Here is a 22,348-nt window from a genome sequence, read left to right as displayed (position 1 = left end):
CCATTGTAAGATTTGATACTTAGAAACATTGGTTTTGGGAACCACTGTAGAAGAGCAAAGGATTTATCTCTCTCTCTCTCAAAATCACCCCTGGTTTGGAAGAAAAGCCATAGTCAAAGCTTCAGTGTAAAGGAAGTGGCCTATAGTGTTAGTTGTGATTTATGAGGTGACTATGTAGGGGCCCTTCATAGGGCCTGAGAGTCAGGGACAGATGGGGCCTCCCCAGACTGGCAAAGTCATGGGGGTTGGAGGTCATAGGTTAGAGGACGTTGACCCCCATGATCCCTCACAGACCGCCAGACACACCCTTGGCTGTTCCTATCAGTCACTGCAGCAATCAACAGCTAACACACACAATCTCTCTCACACACACACACACACACAAAAACACAGACCCTTTTTCACATATACATAATATAGTATGCCTATATTACATACACATGGATGTGCACACAGATGCTCTCATGCATATGTACGCAGACACATTGGCACCACTATTCCTATCCTGCTGTACAGTACGTCCCCCAGGAAGTCATCCACCTCCATTTCCCTCCATTACTATCCTGTAATATCCACTATGCAGTACGTCATCCTCCCACTTCCTCCGTTGCTGTACTATAATCTAGCCAATGCAGCTGTTGGTCGCGGTATCACCTACAGTACAGTACAACCAACTAATGGTCCTGAAAGTCAGGCCTAGTGGAGGGTGAGATGGAGAGGATCCCTGCTGCCAGCCGCTACTACCTGCTAATGTAGCCTAGTGCTCTAAAGGTAATGTGGCCTAGGGCTCTCCATGTCTCCTCAATGCCTAGCAGGCTGAAGAAGCTTCGTCGGCTAATGTATCAAGGCTAGGCGTATGGTGGGCTTACATTTTAAGGCTAATGCTCCTGGTTGGGGTTGACAATGGGCCATCAGTGCTAGCAATATTAGCAGGCTAACAAGAAACAGGGGGGAAAATCTCCAGATGAGCTAGCTAGTGCTAACAGGGGAAAAGGGAAGAAACGGTAGTGCTAAAAAGGGTAAAAAGGGGAGAGCTAGCTAGGCTTCTCATTCTCCAGGCTTCTTCCCTCAGATGTGAGATCAGAGGGAGGCAGAGGTGAGACTGAGGATGTCTTCATATTCTCGACATCCCCCCCCGTCCCTGAGGCTCCATCTTTGATAAAGACATCTTAGGCTTTAGAAGGGGCTCTGATATCCTGAAAGAGTGAGAATATTTTTCTGCAGTAGAGGGAAAAAGGCATATTTTTTCCTGAAGAAAAAGGGGGGGGAAAGGAAAAAAGGGGGGAATGAGTATCTATGCCTTTTGTGAGAGATGATGATGATGATGGGAACATGGTGATGATAGTAACGTTGGTAGTACATTGCTGACGGACGGTACAACAAAGTGCAGATAGCTATGATAATTTCAAGGTGGTGTGAGGTAGTGATAATGAAAAGGTAATGATAATGGTGGTGATGATGACACGCTGATGTTGTTACTGAACCTGCTAACCCTCAGATAACCACAGACAACAAGAGGGCTTACCAACCAACCCAAAAATATATTTTTTTAAATCCTTGGTAAAGCCCTTTTGTTGGATATTTGTCATCGTTGTCGAGAACCCCTCGTACGTTTCTTTGTTTGCTGTAGCGCGGGGGCCTACCTGAACTCATAACAAAGACACCCACAGACAAACTCACTGACTACCCAACAGACACACACACGTCCTCCACTCTCCGTTCTACAGTGTCCACTCATTTCTGTGACAAAGCGGAATAACATCAAACTGAGCCAATCGATACTCTGATGACAAACGACCCATATGGCCCCGTTCCTGCTTGTGTGTGTGTGTGTGTGTGTGTGTGTGTGTGTGTGTGTGTGTGTGTGTGTGTGTGTGTGTGTGTGTGTGTGTGTGTGTGTGTGTGTGTGTGTGTGTGTAAGATGAGAAACAGCAAGACTGTAAAACACACCGGGTAATCCTGCCACCATCGATAAAGAAAGCTGTCATTTACCCTCCCCGTCCCCACCTCTGAAAAACACACACGAACAAACACACACACACACACTTAAATACACACTCCATCAAAGTGGGTGGCCTAACTGTAGATTGTAAATTCAGCCAGGGAGTCGAAAGGGAACTGGGGGGAAAATGCTATTCCTTTCCCTCTCACACTATTCCCACAGCTATAGTTAGCCTTGGCTGCACTGCAGTGTAGCTGTCCCAAGCCCAGAACCTTGGGAGGAAGAAAATAAACATTTGTGGTCAACATACACAGGAGGGAGGGAGGGGTCTTGATGGAAGGAGGAGAGGAGGGAAGGAAAAGAGGAATAAACGATGAAGATCTGGCAACCCTCCAGTGAACTGCAAGGTGAAAAGTAATTGATTGCTGTGCTCAATGGAGCTGGCTCGTGGGCCAGACGAGCTTAGCAGATGAGTATCGATTGGTTAATTGATTGATTGGCATCTGAGGGAGGGGAAGGCGGAGGGACATAATTGGTCTTCATGGAGCCGTTTCCTCAGGGCCAGACCGCAAATGAGAAAGCCGTGCGCGAGGCTCACGCAGATGCTAACACATGCACGCACACATACTAGGGCTGGGAATTGCCAGGGGACCTTAAGATATTATCACAATACTATATATATATATATATATTGCGATTTAAAACTATATGTATTGAGTTTGATACTATGATTTTATTGCAAATCGATGTTCCCGAACATATTGCTCATCGTATGTCTACACCAGAGGGACAAGAGAGAGCCGTGAGAAAACAAGTTGTTTCGATCAGTCATGGAAATAAATGTGCTGAAAACAAATAGGCTTCCTTTTTAAAAAGACGATGGAGAGAAAGCTATGAAGGAGTTTTGGTGCCAGTACAGCCAACTAGCGCAAAAACAATATTGCGATAGTCAAAAAGAATATCCCGGTATGTAACTATATCGACCCCCCCCCCCCCCCCCCCCCATCATGAACACATACGCACACACCCACATACATACGCACAGCAACAACAACAAAAATAACTGTTTGTGCTTTTTTGTAGGGGCCCAGCATTCACTGTTTTGTACACTGGTAACCATCATAAGCTGGTCACCAACAAACCCAGCATCAAATCACATCATGCTGGCTTGCAAAAATAATGTCAGTTTCTATTGGAATCCAGCCAGAGTGGGGATATCCACAAATTGGAACTGTTCTTCGCCCACAATATGCATTCAGAATGGGTTAGAATTAAGAATAAATGACATTATCCAAACCATCTAAACTGGAACAACCATTTCAGTAATGGGTGTAATAAGTCCAAATAACAGATTGGATTAGTTTAGAATAATGTATGTTATTTATGTTAGTATAGCATACGATTAATTAATCAATATACAGTACATGCACAAACACATCAAATAAAAAAGATATTGAAGCCAACAATCGATTCAGTTACATATCAGTATAATATTTTTTACGACATAGCGTGTCGTTTTGACAATATTTTGGGCTAGTTGGCTATACCTGCACTAAAACTCCAGTATTTTTCATTCATAGCGTGTTCTGCTTTTTAAATAGGGAGCAAAATTTTTTTTCACACTTTTATTCCCCTGACTGATGAAAACTTGTTTTCTCATGTTCTCTCGTCTCTGTAGCAGATATGGTTAGCAATATGTTTGGAACACCGACACGCAATAAAATCACAGTATCGAATCGCAAAACATGTAGAATTGTGAGAATCTCAATACATATCGAACCGGCACCAAAGTATAGTGATAACATCGTATTGTTAGGTCCCTAGCAATTCCCAGCCTTCGTTGATATGTGTCCAAAACACAACAAAAGCTGGTCACCAGTGTCCAAAACACAGCGAAAGGCTGGTCACCAGTGTCCAAAACACAACAAAAGGCTGGTCACCAGTGTCCAAAACACAGCGAAAGGCTGGTCACCAGTGTCCAAAACACAGCGAAAGGCTGGTCACCAGTGTCCAAAACACAGCGAAAGGCTGGTCACCAGTGTCCAAAACACAGCGAAAGGCTGGTCACCAGTGTCCAAAACACAGCGAAAGGCTGGTCACCAATGTCCAAAACACAGCGAAGGGCTGGTCACCAATGTCCAAAACACAGCGAAGGGCTGGTCACCAGTGTCCAAAACACAGCGAAGGGCTGGTCACCAGTGTCCAAAACACAGCGAAGGGCTGGTCACCAGTGTCCAAAACACAGCGAAGGGCTGGTCGCCAATGTCCAAAACACAGCGAAGGCTGGTCACCAATGTCCAAAACACAGCGAAGGGCTGGTCACCAATGTCCAAAACACAGCGAAGGGCTGGTCACCAGTGTCCAAAACACAGCGAAGGGCTGGTCACCAGTGTCCAAAACACAGCGAAGGGCTGGTCACCAGTGTCCAAAACACAGCGAAGGGCTGGTCACCAGTGTCCAAAACACAGCGAAGGGCTGGTCACCAGTGTCCAAAACACAGCGAAGGGCTGGTCACCAGTGTCCAAAACACAGCGAAGGGCTGGTCACCAGTGTCCAAAACACAGCGAAGGCTGGTCACCAGTGTCCAAAACACAGCGAAGGGCTGGTCACCAGTGTCCAAAACACAGCGAAGGCTGGTCACCAGTGTCCAAAACACAGCGAAGGCTGGTCACCAGTGTCCAAAACACAGCAAAGGCTGGTCACCAGTGTCCAAAACACAGCAAAGGCTGGTCACCAGTGTCCAAAACACAGCAAAGGCTGGACACCAGTGTCCAAAACACAGCAAAGGCTGGACACCAGTGTCCAAAACACAGCGAAAGGCTGGTCACCAGTGTCCAAAACACAGCGAAAGGCTGGTCACCAGTGTCCAAAACACAGCGAAGGCTGGTCACCAATGTCCAAAACACAGCGAAGGCTGGTCACCAATGTCCAAAACACAGCGAAGGCTGGTCACCAATGTCCAAAACACAGCGAAGGCTGGTCACCAGTGTCCAAAACACAGCGAAGGCTGGTCACCAGTGTCCAAAACACAGCGAAGGCTGGTCACCAGTGTCCAAAACACAGCGAAGGCTGGTCACCAGTGTCCAAAACACAGCAAAGGCTGGTCACCAGTGTCCAAAACACAGCAAAGGCTGGACACCAGTGTCCAAAACACAGCAAAGGCTGGACACCAGTGTCCAAAACACAGCGAAAAGCTGGTCACCAGTGTCCAAAACACAGCGAAAGGCTGGTCACCAGTGTCCAAAACACAGCGAAGGCTGGTCACCAATGTACAAAACACAGCGAAGGCTGGTCACCAATGTCCAAAACACAGCGAAGGCTGGTCACCAATGTCCAAAACACAGCGAAGGCTGGTCACCAGTGTCCAAAACACAGCGAAGGCTGGTCACCAGTGTCCAAAACACAGCGAAGGCTGGTCACCAATGTCCAAAACACAGCGAAGGCTGGTCACCAATGTCCAAAACACAGCGAAGGCTGGTCACCAATGTCCAAAACACAGCGAAGGCTGGTCACCAGTGTCCAAAACACAGCGAAAGGCTGGTCACCAGTGTCCAAAGCTCAGCGAAGGCTGGTCACCAGTGTCCAAAACACAACAAAGGCTGTTCACCAAACAATACCAGCTTGACCATTATGGTAAACCAGCATAACCAGCTAGACCATGCTAGTCAGACCAGCTAGAACATGTTGGTCAATCAGCTAGACCATGCTGGTCAGACCAGCTTGACCAGTATCTGACCAACACTGACCAGCAAATACCAGCTTAAAATGGATGATGGTCTATGCAGTTTTTTTCAGCAGGGATCATTCACGCAAACTCAATAGACCCTCAAGTGCGTACATGTGAGCATGGATAGCCACCCTATGTAGGTGACTAGGGCTGTGGCAGTCATTCCATTTTGACCGCCGGTCTCGCAGTAATTGACCATGAATTAACATAAACATATTTATCATCTCCACATTTAAAACAGTCTAATAAATCAATTGAATATATACCATCAAAATTAATCCATTACTTATATTAGGAAGGTCTTAAGAAACATTATGATACGAAGAAAAATGTATTTCAGAAGAACAGAATATGAGTTGAACTACTGTGTGTTATCTGGCTATGCGCCATGCCATAGGCTGTAGGCTTGTGCATTTAGACAAGATATGCTTATAAGTTATTTAGCTAGGCAAGTCAGTTAGGAACAAATTCTTATTTACAATGACGGCCTACCACGGCCAAACCCGGACGACGCTGGGCCAATTGTGTGCCGCCCTATGGGACTCCTGAACAAAGCCAGTTGTGATACAGCCTGGAATCGAACCAGGGTCTGTAGTGACCCCTCTAGCACTTAGATGCAGTGCCTTAGACCGCTGTGCCACTCGGGAGCCCAATTGAACTTCGCTGAATAAAATATAAATTATATTTTTCCCCTTTCCAGAGCGAGTGCGCATATTAAGTAGCTTTGTTGAGCGTAAAAGTTATCATTTGAAACAGGTTCGATACACTAGATTTAGTTGTGAATGATACAAAAGCTAGAATGTCTTAAAAACTGGTCAAAAGATATGGGCTGCATGATGCGACTATAGGCCATTAAATGATTTGAGAAAGTTGCAAAAAGCTTGCCCTCTGCTCCTTGCCTCAGGCTGTCCTCTCATCAAGCGATCATATTTTCACCCATCAGACTATTCTTCATTTAATCTCGTCTTTACTAATATGTCAAATTTGTTGGATTTAGAATGTCCCATTATCAAATGGGCAGGTACATTGGGCAGGTACATTGGGCAGGTACATTGGGCAGCGAAAAAAAGACATGTAATACGTACAGGCTCCTATAGAGAATGGAGGCCGTGTTCCCGCTGGTTCTTTTTTTCAGTCCTGCTCCGGTTATTTCACATAGATAAACCACTGTTTGAGAAGCATGCAGCCTCTCGCTGAGGTGATATTCCGCCCAAACTCTGCAAGCCGTGTGCTCGCCAACCCCGTTCCTGTAGCTACTCAGTGCTTAATTTGGGAAACCAAGTGAAATCTGTTCGAGAACATTGATAGTAACATGTTTCCACAACAAAATATATTTCATTAAACGGTTGACAGCCCCTGTCTCTGCACTCTCGAGAAAGGAATGAAGGAGTGGAAATGCACAGTGGTGAGACATTCTGTAGCTAAAAAGGTAACGTGTCATTCTATTAATTGAAAAAAATATTCAAATAATTATCTGGCCTATTGAAAATCAAATCAAAATTCACTATAATTGTAGGCTAACTCTGTAAGCCGCTCTGCACAATCAATGAACTAACAGCCTCGCCTAGGCCTATAGGTTCTCTCCCAGACTCATCGATTGAAAATTTGGAGCTTAACATAAGGCAACCGGTCCATCCAGCATGCATAATAATACTGTGCACTCAAAGGCGGTTACTCAAATGTTTTTCATTTTGGAGTATAAGCTGCTATTTAAAACTTTTCCCTACCGCATGCGTAACATGAGGTAGGCGATGTATTGTTTAACGACACAATCATTATTTGAATTCCGTTTTTTTTTTTTTTTTATGCATATGCATAAGCTCTAATATGCCTATGGCTGATTTGAATGAATCCTCACCTTAGAAAGCGCTGTCCATTTCATTCTGCTGGGCTTTGAAACAACCTCCACAAGTACCATGTCTTCCACTCAGTTTCAACCCGCCGTTGAAGTTTCCTTCAAACTGATCAATCACAGTGAGGCGAGTTTTAAAAGCGCTGTCACGACGAGAAGTGTTTGATTTTTCGTTTGCATTTGGATTGACGCCAGAGGGGTTAGAGGGACAACAGAGCCCTGAGTACCAGGCCATTAGGACCTGATGGTCGTTAGCGAGTTGGGTACTACCAACACATGTCCAGAGTGCATAAAAGGAGATTACCGTGACTCAACGGTCATGTGGAATTGGTCATGACTCATGCCTGCCGGTGTGGCGATAATATGTTCACCACAACAGCCCTACAGGTGACAAAAAAAAAACAACACACACAAACAAACACACACCATTCAACCATAGAAAAAAAGAGAGAAAGAAAGAGAGAGGGGGTGATAGAAACAAAATCCACCCCCCCTTCATTCGCCGCCGCACTTCGCCGTTAAAGAAAATACGCCTTGATTCATTAGCGACCCTCGCCATGGCGACACTCGCCGATGGACAGAGAGAGAGAGAGAGCAAGAGAGATAGAGGTAGCGCTGATGGAGGTAGAGAGAGGTGGAGGGAGGGTAATGGTCCATTCCCAAGCTCGGCAGCCATTAAAGGAGGAAATGAAATCAAATGGAATGAAGTGAGGCCAGGAGGGCTGGGGCTGAGAAAGAGGCCCTAAAGGCTTCTGACACGCACGCACACACACACACACACAGACACTCCCCCTCCAGTGGGAAAGACCGAGTATGAGGAGCCATTGGTGTAAGAGCGGAGGGGCACTTCTAGTGGGAGTCTGCTCCATAAAGAGGCTATAAATCTCAGTAATAAAGCTATGAGATCACCACCATGGAGTAGACTGTATGGTACCAAACACCATACACACCGGAGATGAATGATGATGATGAAGCTGACATTGCACGTATAGGTTGAGGAGAGCGAGAGGACAGACACAGACAAAGAGAGAGAAAGACAGACAGAGACAGAGGGACACACAGACAGAGAGAGAGAGAGAGATACAGAATAAGCATTGTATACAATCACACACAGGACAAAGCCCTATTTTTTTTTTTACATACACCAGCGCATAGCTTGACATACAGATAAACACACAGTCATAATCAAACTCTATAACATCGTCATACTACTGCAAAGTGACTGAGAGGCAGAGGGACGGACACACACCAACCAGATATGTGGTATGATCATTTTACATTTGATAAATTTTACCTTCACTTAACTAGGCAAGTCAGTTAAGAACAAATGTTCTTTTTCAATGACGGCCCAGGAACAGTGGGTTAACTGCCTTAATACACACACACACAAAAGTATGTGGACACCTTTTCAACTTAGTGGATTCGGCTATTTCAGCCACACCCGTTGCTGACAGATGTATAAACTCAAGCAACACAGCCATGCCATCTCCATAGGAAAACATTGGCAGTAGAGTGGCCCGCTCGTTAGAGCTCAGTGACTTTCAACGTGGCACCGTCATAGGATGCAGTTCATAAAACGTCTGCCCTGCTAGAGCTGCCCCGGTCAACTGTAAGTGCTATTATTGCGAAGTGGAAACGTCTAGGAGCAACAACGGCTCGTGGTAGGCCACACAAGCTCACAGAACGGGACCGCTGAGTGCTGAAAGCGGATCGTGTAAAAGTCTTCTGTCCTCGATTGCAACACTCACCACAGAGTTCCAAACTGCCCCTGGAAGCAAAGTCAACAGAATAACTGTTCGTCGGGAGCTTCATGAAATTGGTTTCCGTGGCCAAGCAGCCACACACAAGCCTAAGAGCACCATGCGCAATACCAAGCGTCGGCTGGAGTGGTGTAAAGCTCGCCGCCATTTGACTCTGGAGCAATGGAAACACATTCTCTGGAGTGATGAATCACGCTTCACCATCTGGCAGTCCGGACGGACGAATCTGGATTTTACGGATGCCAAGGGAAACTCTAGCTACCCTTAGTTCCAGTGAAGGGAAACAGTTTGGAGAAGGGCCTCTTTCAGCATGACAATGCCCCCGTGCACAAAGCGAGGTCCATACAGAAATGGTTTGCCGAGATCGGTGTGGAAGAACTTGACTGGTCTGCACAAAGCCCTGACCTCAACCCCATTGTACACCTTTGGGATGAACTGGAACGCCGACTGCGAGCCAGGCCTAATCGCCCAACATCAGTGCCATACCTCACTAATGCTCTTGAGGCTGAACGAGGCAAGTCCTCGAAGGCAATGGTTCCAACATCTACTGGAAAGCCTTCCCAGAAGAGTGGAGGCTGTTATAGCACCAAAGGGGGGGACCAACTCCACATTAATGCCCATGATTTTGGAATGAGATGTTCGACGAGCAGAAGTCCACATACTTTCGGTCATGCAGTGTACCTCTGATAGGATGAGGGTTCCCAGTGTGATTTAGTTTGAACCCAGCATTTTCCTGTCTCTCACAGAACACAGAGGCATGCCAGAGAGAAAGGGTTATCGTATGGAGTGGAGCTGAGACGACCGGGGAAAATAGAGGGCGAGAGAAAAGGAGAGGGAGAGGTAAACGGAAAGAGCGGGAAATGGATAGATAGAGCGAGAGAGTGGGGGAGGACAGCAAAGGGAAGGATGAGAAAAGGACGTGGGTGACCGATGGAGAGAAGGGAAGAAGGAGATATGGAAACTGTATTATCCTGCTCATTCTCACACACTCCCGCCTCTCTCGCTCTTTCACACACACACACTCAATGTCATAAACCGACAAGACTCTGGAGCTCATCCCCCTGCAGTGGCATTCACAACTCATAACCACACATCAATGTAAGATGGTTGTTGAGAGAGCTAGTGTACGGGAGGGGAAGGGACATAGAAAAAGAGGGAGAGAAAGAGAGGGACGGAGATAAAAGGAAGAGCTACTCTTCATTTAGACACAGATGTGAATTGACGTGGCCCTCAAAAGTACGACTCCTCCGCCCCTAAAACCAGGTCACACCGCACACCTCTGATCCCTGCTGTGCCATCGCTCAAGAACAGCATGGCCCTTAGTGCGTGTGAGCGAGAGAGAGCGAGCGAGCGAGGATTAAGTGGATGAGTGAGCACAAAAGGGAGTCAATGGCAATGCATGTAATGTGAATGTGTATGCAACGGAGTATGTGAGTGTGTGTGAGTGTGTCAGCTCCTTTGTTTAGGATAACATCGAGTATTCATTTCATACATCTGGTGTTTCTGAGCCACGGATTCTGCCGATTGACTGACAGGTTAACACCTTTTGGCTTGGCTAGCTAGCTTTTGTTGGAAAAATACATCTGGACACAGTACCATGGTCTCAGCCCGGGCTGCCAATTTCACATCATTTGAGGAGTCGCCTGAAGCGTGAGAGCGACGAGAGACAGTGGAATTACAGCAGTGCTGAGGCAGAGGGCTCGTAGTGAGGACGACTGGCTACTATTCTGAACTTTGCGTGGCGAGCTTTCTGGCCTCCAGAGCTGCTGAGGCATCAGCCGAGTGGTGCTACACAGACTGGAAGAGGCTATAAGTGGCTATAAGACTCTCCCTCTACAAAATCATCAGCAGACTCCATCACCGTCCTCTGTCCAGCTCCCTCCGCTCAAGCCATGAACTAACCCTCTACATCTCCGGAGGATGCAGCTATCAAAGACTTGGCCTCTATTGGTTGGCCCGTCATAATATACTGTATTTCTCGTTCGTTTTTTTAAACTTTTGAAGCGCTTTGAGATTCTACGAAAAGCTCTATGGCAATATAATACATGATTAGTGTGTGTGTATCTCCCTTTCTAAATCACGGGGACACGACTCGCACACGCTCACAATAAAAAGACACACTCAATGTGTCACTGGCTGCACAGATCCAATAACATAGAATGGAACGCCGTCCACCGGGCATCGTCTCTGTCACTGGCTGCACTATCCACTAATCTCTATACGGAGCAGGTTACCTGACAGTGAGATCAGCGATTTAACTTGACACATCCACATCATTTAGAGAACGGTAGGCAAGCGCAGTGATTGGCTGTGAACGGTCAGTTAACACGACAGGGGAAGTGTTTTAAATGTACCGTAAGTCAGTATTGTAGGCGTTGCATGTACACAGTGTACAAAACATTAGGACTACACCTGCTCTTCCCACGAGAGACTGGCCAGGTGAATCCAGCTGCAAGCTCTGATCCCATTATCGATGTCACTTGTTAAACCCACTAAATCCACTCAGTGTAGATTAAAGAAGGTTCGAGAAGGATTTTTAAGCCTTGTGACAATTGAGACATGGATTGTGTACGTGTGCCATTCAGAGGGTGAATGGGCAAGACAAAATATGCATTTAAACGGTGTACGATAGTAGGTGCCAGGCGCACCAGGTTTGAGTGCCTCAAGAACTGCAACGCTGCTGGGGTTTTCACGCGCAACAGTTTCCCGTGTGTATCAAGAATGGTCCGCCACCCAAAGGACATCCAGCCAAAGGCAGGCCAGTGGTCAAAAAAACTGGTCATTGATGAAAGAGGACAAAGGAGGCTGACACGAATTGCGCAGATCAACAGACGGGCTACAGTTAGTCAACTGACAGTCCAGTACAACATTTGTGCCAAAAGACCCAAAAAAGAATGCACAGCTCCTCGTACCTTGACCTGAATAGGGGTATGACAGACGACAACCTTACAGAGTTTCATTTCTTTCAGCAAAATACAAGAAACTGCGATTGCAGTTGGCTGCGGAACGGAGAGACTGGACACCGGAGAATTGGGAAAACATTGCCTGGCGAATCCCGGTTCCTTCTGTTTCACGCTGATGGGAAGACTAGGGTATGGAGAAATGCCGCGTGTCAACATTGCAGGCTGGCTGGCGGCGGTGGTGTGTTCTCGTGGCACACATTGGGCCCCGTGATAAAAGTGAAGCAACGTCTGAATATCTGAACATCATTGCCAATCAGGTGCACCCCTCCATGGCAGCAGTGTATCCAAATGCGAATAGATTTGCCACAAGGCTAGGATTGTCCAGGAATGGTTCCACGAACATGACAGTAAATTCAGCTTACTACAGTGGCCTGCCCAGTAACCAGATCTCAATTCAATTGAGCATCTGTGGGATGAGATGGAATGAGCTATGCAAAGTAGAGATCCACAACCAGCCAACTTGACAACTGTGGGAAGCGTTGGAGTCCACGTGGGCCAGCGTCCTTGTAGAACACTTTCGACACCTCGTAGAGTCCACGCCCCGACGCATTGAGGCTGTTCTGAGAGCAGAAGGGAGTGCAAACTATTAGGAAGGTGTGTCTAATGTTTTGTACACTCCATGTAGATGATCGGACTGAGGACATACGCACCGCCCACATGTGGCGACATCCAATCGGTGTGAATGACAGAGGATGAACAGCAACAGTCAAACATACTGCAGCAGTGGGTTTTCAATTGAATTCAATTCAATCCGATTAATAATAACTCAGTCAAGGGGCAATAATATATATATATTTTTTAAACTGTCGGAGCACAATATCATGCATGTACTACGCAGGCAATATGCACATGTGTGTATATGCCTTTAAATCATACAGGTCTCAAGACGATTCCAGAACGTATCGTTTTGACGTAGTAAAAAGCAGTAGATTGTGAGGTTTCGATCATCCTCACGGTGCAAACAGTGAACGAGAGGACAACCAATGAAAAGTTTCATTTCGTGTGATTGACACCACAGGGCATCTTCCTCTTCTGCTTACTATGAAAGTGCCAAGCTGCTAATAAGGATAATTAACAGTGGACGGTATGCCGGAACAATCCCTAAAAAATACATGTTACCAGCCAAGACTGAACCTACTCAAGGAATATTAAACCGGAATTACAACTGTGGACAAAAGATAGGGAAGAAGTTCATGTTGTGAATATGCCGTACATAGGAAACAGAGGGAAAATGTCTTGCAGGGTTACTCACTATTGCAGTGTGCACCCATTGAAAACCTCAGTATGAAAATGGGTGTATATCGCCTGAAGGGATAATAAAGTTTTACTGTTTTGAATTGCATTATAAGACAGTATAATATGGCTGTCTTTGAGCAACAAAATGGCTGACTAAGGGTTAAAAGCAAAACCTTCCAATGTCCCAAAAAGAAGAAAGGGAGCTAGAGAACAGGCAAATAAAACAACAGCGGAACAGTGGCTGTGCAGACAGAACAGTCTCTGACCTAATTAGGCAGAGAGAGACGGAAAGAAAGAAAGGAGACAAGAGAGAGAGGAGAGACAGAGAGGAGAGACGGAGAGGAGACAGAAGAGAAAGGAGAGAGAAAGAAGAGAGAGAAGATATGCAAAGAAAGAGAGAGAAGCAAGGAGAGAGAGAGAGAAAAAAGAGAAAGGGGAGAGAGAGAGAAAGAAGAGAAAGGAGAGAAAGAGAAAGGAGAGAGAAAGAAGAGAGAGAAGAGATGGAAAGAAAGAGAGAAGCAAGGAGAGAGAGAGAGAAAAAAGAGAAAGGAGAGAAAAAAGAAAGAAGAGATGGAAAGAGAGATGGAAAGAAAGAAAGAGAGAGATGGAAAGAAAGAAAGAGAGAGATGGAAAGAAAGAAAGAGAGAGATGGAAAGAAAGAAAGAGAGAGATGGAAAGAAAGAGAGAGAGAGATGGAAAGAAAGAGAGAGATAAGAGAAAGGAGAGAAAGAAGAAAGAGAAGAGATGGAAACAAAGAGAGAGAGAAGAGAAAGGAGAGAAAGAAAAAGAGAGAGAGAGAGATGGAAAGAAAGAAAGAAAGAAAGAGAGAGATGGAAAGAAAGAAAGAAAGAGAGAGAGAGATGGAAAGAAAGAAAGAAAGAGAAAGAGAGAGATGGAAAGAAAGAAAGAAAGAGAAAGAGAGAGATGGAAAGAAAGAAAGAAAGAAAGAGAGAGAGAGAGAGAGAGAGAGAGAGAGAGAGAGAGAAGAAAGAAGAGAGATGAGCGAGAGAGAAGAGAGATGAGCGAGAGAGAAGAAGAGAGAGAAGAGAGATGAGCGAGAGAAGAAGAGAGAGAAGAGAGAAGAGCGATGAGTGAGAGAGGAGAGAGGAGAGAGAAGAGCGAGAGAGAAGAGAGAAGAGCGAGAGAGAAGAGCGATGAGCGAGAGAGGAGAGAGAAGAGAGAAGCGGCAAGGAGCAGCACAATGAAATGAAGCATTTGGGCACATTATATAACAAGGGAATGCGGGAGAGGGACAAAAAAGCCATCCTTCACTTCAAAGCCTGTTACACAATTTGTTTGTGAAGGGGGCGGAGTGGAGGGAGGGGCAGAGAGGTGGGGGGCGAGAGATAACTGGGCTTCAGATGTAATTATTGGTTCTGAATAGAGACACACTGTGTGTGTGTGTGTGTGTGTGTGTGTGTGTGTGTGTGTGTGTGTGTGTGTGTGTGTGTGTGTGTGTGTGTGTGTGTGTGTGTGTGTGTGTGTGTGTGTGTGTGTGTGTGTGCAATCTTCCATCATTTGACTTTGTGTGAGTAAACTGTGTGTATGTGACTGCACAGATCAATCACATCAGATCTTTTCACACCAGATCTTTTTCAGAGCTGGTCTGAAAAGACCAGTTAGTGAAAAATAAATGATCAGAATCGGGCTTTCTGTCTAAACGCAGCCTGTGTGTCTGACGCTGTATGGGATAACCCGAGTACGTACACGCCTGTGTCCTCACATCTTTCTCCTGAAATCTCTCCCCTCCAGCCTGAGCGGAGCCAGAAAGAAACCAGAGCATTGTGTGCAGAGTGCAGACATCTCTTTTGGAGTGTCACCCCGGCTCACACACAGATAATCCTGTTACATGGTCTGTCTACTCTGCTCCTCTCCCCCATATCTTTAGGACCCTGTCAAGTCATACCAAGCCGACCCAAACTGAGCCAAGCTAGCAGAGCCGCCGAGACCTCGTTCGCCCAGGGATATAATAGGAGTTGCGGCCCCGTTTCATTTCAGAATTGAGCTAAATTCCGTTTCAGCCACTGGGCTGCGTTTTCATTTCAATTCAGGTATTGAAATGCCACCCATTTGGAAATGCCATGTCTAATTGAGTTGAGAGGACCTGGAATTGAACAGAGAGCCCAACTCACTTTGCTATGACACAAGTGTCTCACACACACACAGAGAGAGAGGAGAGAGAGAGAAGAGAGACAGAGATAAAGAGAAAGCAAGGGCGAGAAAGAGAGAGAAGACCCTTCTCTCTCTTCTGTCTGACATTGAAGGAGGGCGATGGCAAAAGGCAAATCCCGCTTTCTCCTCATCCTTCCACCCTGTCCCTCCATCCTCCCTGCCATCCCCTCCACCCCCAGCTCTCGATATTGCATTTGGGAAATGGTATCCATTATGTGAAGAGAGGGAGGGACGAGAGGCGCGGAGAGGAGCGGGGAAGTGAGACGGAGAAAGGGAGGGAAAAGGAGGGAAAGGGAAGAGGGGAGGGAGACGATGACAGATAGAAAGGATGAAGTTTAAATCAGAGCAGTGGCCCGTGGCGCTTTTCAGGAGTGGAGGTGAAGGGGGGGGTGAGGAGGGTTATTGGATCATTCGTCAACCAACCGCCGCATCATGTGACCACGGTCTCCGCGACAACCCCGGGATTCCCACACAACAATCAGTCTTGGATAGACATACGAGATTAGAAAGTGGGGGAGGGAGGGAGGGAGCTCTTCTCTCTCTCTAACCCTTTCCCTCCACTCTTCTCTCTCTAACCATTTCCCTCCACTCTTCTCTCTCTCTCTTCACCTGTCTTTCTACGAAGTGTACAGATCAGATCTTTCCCAGAAAACTCCTTGTCCTAACTATTATGTATGGAGTGCCTTTTAATGGTACAGGGTGCTATGGGTACATGATGCTAATGGTACAGGGCGCTAATGGTACAGGGCGCTAATGGTACAGGGCGCTAATGGTACAGGGCGCTAATGGTACAGGGCGCTAATGGTACAGGGCGCTAATGGTACAGGGCGCTAATGGTACAGGGCGCTAATGGTACTCTTCAAGGACAGTCTATTATGGTTGGTTCTAATTGGCATGCACTCAGTCGGAGTTTTCCTTTCACGTGCGTATAGCCTTCTTTCTACTGCCTACATACAGATGACATTTACATTAGTGCAGCGTGTTCATTTTGAAAGTGTTTCCGTTGCATTAGCGTCCATATACACTGACATATGGAGGGATGTGCCTGTATGCATGGTAACGCAATGCCCAGAACAATGCCACGGGGCACAGTGTAGTTTCCACTTGTTTGTTTACACACACGCACGCACGTGCATTCGACAGACAGACAGACAGACAGACACAGAGACAGACACAGAGACAGACACAGAGACAGACACAGAGACAGACACAGAGACAGACACAGAGACAGACACAGAGACAGACACAGAGACAGACACAGAGACAGACACAGAGACAGACACAGACAGACAGAGACAGACAGAGACAGAGACAGACACAGACAGAGACAGAGACAGACACAGACACAGACACAGACAGACACAGACACAGACAGACACAGACAGACACAGACAGACACAGACAGACACAGACAGACACAGACAGAGACAGGACAGAAGAGACAGGACAGGACAGACAGGACAGACAGACAGGACAGACAGACAGGACAGACAGACAGGACAGACAGGACAGACAGGACAGACAGGACAGACAGGACAGACAGGACAGACAGGACAGACAGGTTGAGCGCGAAGCTGTGGCCATTACATTACTGTAGGATGTTGAAGGGGTTCTGTCTCAATAAGACGGCTCTAATGACAGCGTAAGCCCTCCAAGGCAGAGTCGCTCCACTTCTCCCTCAGTCAGAACACACACACACACTTCCAGCTTCTGTTTTGGGTTTTCTCTGTACTCTTAGCTTTAACCCGACCATGACACACACACACACACCCACGTCGCACACACACACCAGTTCTCTCTCTGGAGGGCTTATCGCACCACCCTTACCCTGTGTTTACAGCGTGTTTGAGGTATTTTCTGTGTAAGCCAAGACGGTTTAACCTCGAGTTAGAATGTCACAGTGTGTTGTCGTTCGCTCACTGCGCCACGGGGCTTTGCTGGGTTGTGTTCAGGTGGGCCTTTTTATGTGTCTGGTTCGGTCACACACACATTTCCACGCGCACATGCACACATACCACGTCAAAAATGATTTTTGTAGTGAGCTCCAGTATATTTGTCTGGTCCTTCTATGCACACATTCACCATCAAGCCACGTATGATGCTGTGTGAATTAGAGAGATATTTTCCCGCCTGTGTTCAAAAAGGGGGAAGGTCCTCTCTCCTCCAGCCGTCTCTCCTCCAGGTGACAACCACGAGTGGGATGGTTTAGGATGAGGTTTTCTTCACCCTCCCTTCTCTCTTTAGAGAGAGAGAGAGAGAAGAGTGGAGGGAAAGGGTTGGGGTTAGAGAGAGAAGAGTGGAGGGAAAGGGTTGAGTTTAGAGAAAGAGAGAAGAGTGGAGGGAAAGAGTTGGGGTTAGAGAGAGAGAAGAGTGCAGGGAAAGGGTTAGAAATAGAGATATACAGTGGAGCAAAAAAGTATTTAGTCAGCCACCAATTGTGCAAGTTCTCCCACTTAAAAAGATGAGAGAGGCCTGTAATTGTCATCATAGGTACACTTCAACTATAAAAGACAAAATGAGAAGAAAAAAAAAATTATGACTTTATTTGCAAATTATGCTGGAAAATAAGTATTTTACGAATTTGAAGCAACTTCATCAAATGACGCCTGGTTTGTTCTAAGTTAACTGTAAAAGACTAGTGTAATCTTAAGACTGTGTTTCAGCTAGCTAGATAGACAATCTTAGGCTTACACTAGCTCAAGTTACCTAGCTGTGTTTCAGCTAGCTAGATAGACAATCTTAGGCTTACACTAGCTCAAAGTACCTAGCTGTTTTTCAGCTAGCTAGATAGACACTCGTAGGCTGACACTAGCTCAAGTTACCTAGCTGTGTAGCCTATATTATAATATGAATGTCACTGTGCGATAACGTTACTCTCCTTTTGTATTCGAATGGGAGGGGTAAACGATCATTCTAGATATGCTAACGTTACTTGATCATGAAGCATGACGTTAGCTAGCTAGCTAGCAAGAGTCGCCTGTGTATCGTCAGCTCAGTGAACGTGTACGGACAAGACAATAAACCCTTTGTCTGCACATTCTTGTGAATTGTTGCAGTATTCAAGAGTGCAAAGACGTTTCAGAAGAAAAGTCACACGACGGTTTAACAGCTTGTCAAATTGGAGCTGCGGACCACGACCGGCGCGTTGCCAGCCACAACGAACGGTAAGGCGAGGATGTAGTAGTATGAATTGAAAAGTAGATCTCTTTCGTCCCTCCGCTCCTCAGACTCCCCCTCCTCTCGTAGCGGGGGAATAGGGCCTGAAGTCTAACAAGCAGTGTGTCGTCGTCAGTGTGAGAGAGCTCTTTTTGAGCTGGGCAACATCAAAAGCTGGGCACGAGTCCCAGTGGGACTGGGGAGGAAGCCTAGATGATAACACCAGTGTTTGCCAGTGTGTGTGTGTGTGTGTGTGTGTGTGTGTGTGTGTGTAGCGATAAACATAGGACCTGGACAGTCTTTCCTGTTGCACAGGCAGCGAGATGAGGGATAGGGCTGAGCTCACCTTCATACACGATGACGACGATGACGGGGGGGGGGGGGGGGGGGGGGGGGGGCATGAGATTGGCTGAGCTAGCTGTCACTGGCAGTAGCTGTAGAAGCCTTGCAGCTCTAGTCAGTCGAGTTGTTCCCGCTAGTGCAAGGTCGGGCCAGTGAAAGACCGATACATGTGAATGAATATGTGTGGTCGCCTGTGGGTACACTACACTGCAGGTTGAATGGGTTTGGAAAAACACATTGACGTGCCTTGCTCGAATTTGGCCTTGTGAGTGCAGCGTGACCAGTGTATTTTTTGGTGTGTTCCTGTATCCACGTGACCATTCCCCAGTCTGGATGTGTCTGTGTGAGTCCATGATTGGGATCGTGTGTGTGTGTGTGTGTGTTCCTGGGAGAGTGGAAATTAGAACAAAGTTGAAATTAGAACGGGCTGGAAATCCAGCTAGAACAGGCTGGACTACACAGCCCGACCGCCAAGGGACAAAGGGACTCCCTCTTTATCTTTCTCCCTCTTTCCCCCACTCTCGTTCCCTTTCTCTCACTTTACCAACTCCGTATTTTTCTTGCTATCCTGTCGTTCCCCCTCTTCCTCTTCTCCGCTCTCCCCCCCCCCCCCCCCCCCCCGACTCTTTCTGCTTGCCTGCTGATACAGAGCTTCTCCTGTGGCCCGGTGCAGTAGATGTAATCAGGCTGTGATAATGTCATTCACGCCCGAGGCAGACAGGAGAAGACTTTTCTCCCGAGTGTCTCGTCATTCCCTGTTTACACTCCTGGCATTCCCAGGCAACTAAACATATTTTGGTGTGGCAAAACGACATCCAGAGAGGTTATTTGAGGATAAACACACACAAGTACACATGCTTGCACACACACACACACACAAGACCTACATAGGAGTTCACTCATGCACGCCTTCCACAAACAGAAAGACAAAAAAACGTGTTTTATATGCATGAGAACACACACCTGTTCACATAGTGTACACACACACACACCAATTCCCAATGCCACACCCGACTCTGAAAGCGGACTGATTATTTGGCATAGATTAGAGCATATCGTTGGCATTACAGCCAAGCGCCATGGAAGAGGCTTACCTCGCACCGTGGCGAATCCCTAACCCTGGGGAAACTGCCGTGGCAGGCTGCTATCGGCCTCCAAAGCAACGGTCTGCCATGGAAGTGACACAGGCATCTATAATAAGAAAGAGAGAGAGAGAGAAGATATTAGCTTGAGAACGCATTGCTCGACTGCTACTGGGCTCCTTCGTCTCAGTGTCCCGTCCCTTGCCGCAATCTCACATGGTCACTTCAGCTTGGGCAGGGATTCTCCCTCTCAGCAGAGAGTTCGAGCCAACCGGGTTCTCATCTTATTGGGACTGACTCCACAAGAGAGTCTCTCTCTCTCATATCATAACTACACTGAACACAAATATAAATGCAACATATGTGTTCATATATGGAAATCAGTCAATTGAAATAAATTCATTATGCCCCAATCTATGAATTTGACATGACTGGGAATCCAGACATGACCAACAGATGCATAGAAACCTTTTTTTTTTTTTTTTTTTTTTTTTTTAAAGGTAGGGGTGACCACCATTTGCCTCATGCAGTGCAACACATCTCCTGTCGCATAGAGTTGATCAGGCTGTTGAATGTGGCCTGTGGACTGTTGTTTCACTCCTCAATGGCTGTGCGAAGTTGCTGGATATTGGCGTGAATTGGAACACGCTGTCGTACACATCAATCCAGAGCACCCCAAACATGCTCTTTGGGTGACATGTCTGGTGAGTATGCAGGCTATGGAAGAACTGGGACATTTTCAGCTTCCAGTAATTGTGTACAGATCCTTCCGACATGGGGCCGTGCATCATTATGCTGAAACATGAGGTGATGGCGGCGGATGAATGGCACGACAATGGGCCTCATGATCTCGTCACGGTATCTCTGTGCATTCAGATTGCCATCGATAAAACGCAATTGTGTTCTTTGTCCGTAGCTTATGCCTTCCCATACCATTACCCCACCATGGGGCACTCTGTTCACAATGTTGACATCAGCAAACTGCTCGCCCACATGACACCATACTCTGCCATCTGCCCGGAACAGTTGAGACCGGGATTCATCTGTGAAGGGCACACTTCTCCAGCATGCCAGTGGCCATCGAAGGTGAGCATTTGCCCACTGAAGTTGGTTACGACTCTAAACTGCAGTCAGGTCAAGACCGAGGTAAGGACGATGAGCACGCTGATGAGCTTTCCAGAGACTGACAGTTGATGCAGAAATTATTAGGTCTGGCAAACCCACAGTTTCATCAACTGTCCGGCTGGCTGGCATCAGGCGATTCCGCAGGGGATGAAGCCGGATGTGGAGGTCTTGGATTGGCGTAGTTACACGTGGTCTGCGGTTGTGAGGCCGGTTGGACATACTGCCAAATTCTCTAAAATGAGGTTGGCGGCGGCTTATGGTAGAGAAATTAACATTCCATTTTTAGCTCTGGTGGACATTCCTGCAGTCTGCACGCCAATTGCATGCGCCCTCAAAACGTGAGACTTCTGCAGGGTTGTGTGACAACTGCACACTTTAGAGTGGCCTGTTATTGTCCCCAGCACAAGGTGCACCTGTGTAATGATCGTTCTGTTTAAATCGGTTTCTTGATATGCCACACATGTCAGTTGGATGGATTATCTTGGCAAAGGAGAAATGCTCACTAACAGGGATGTAAATAAATATGTGCGCAAAATTTGAGATAAATAAGCTTTTTTGTGTGTAAGGAATACTTCTGGGATCTTTTATTTCAGCTCATAAAACCAACACTTACCATGTTGTGTTTATACTTTAGTTCAGTGCACTATATGAGGCAGATACGAGGGTGGCAGAGAAATGTTAAAAAGACAGAAAGAAGGGAGTAGGGAGAGAATCTCCTTCCCTCTCATCTCACACTAAATGTCCATTGCATCTGAGAGGAGTGTGAGAGGAATGGGAGGGAGCAGGGATATGGTGTGTGTGTGTGTCCGAGTGCAAATGATGCTGTCTCCAATACACTTGCTAGCTGCGTGCCCTTTCATCATAACCGGTGTGTGTGTGTGTGTGTGTGTGTGTGTGTGTGTGTGTGTGTGTGTGTGTGTGTGTGTGTGTGTGTGTGGGCCTACAGTATGAATATCATATATGTGTGTGCGTTTTTGTTCCTTGGCCGTAA

General features: G+C 46.7%; 1 protein-coding gene across 2 annotated transcripts in view; it reads right to left on the bottom strand.

Annotated features, from left to right (window-relative positions):
• The window catches only part of LOC129832882 (retinoic acid receptor alpha-like), a 175,016-nt gene that overhangs the window by 110,047 nt on the left and 42,621 nt on the right, over positions 1 to 22,348 (bottom strand). The window contains exon 2 of one of the 2 annotated variants that reach the window (XM_055896981.1): positions 20,245 to 20,341. The exons of the other annotated variant lie outside the window; for it this stretch is intronic. The gene's annotated coding sequence lies outside the window, so the exon portion shown is untranslated. The remainder of the gene's footprint in view (positions 1 to 20,244; positions 20,342 to 22,348) is intronic. 2 annotated transcript variants of the gene reach the window in all.

The sequence above is a fragment of the Salvelinus fontinalis genome, chromosome 34 (genome assembly GCF_029448725.1).
Source record: "Salvelinus fontinalis isolate EN_2023a chromosome 34, ASM2944872v1, whole genome shotgun sequence".
NCBI lineage: Eukaryota > Metazoa > Chordata > Actinopteri > Salmoniformes > Salmonidae > Salvelinus > Salvelinus fontinalis.
The sequence above is the reverse complement of the archived record's forward strand: the minus strand, read 5'-3'. Positions and strand labels throughout refer to the sequence as shown.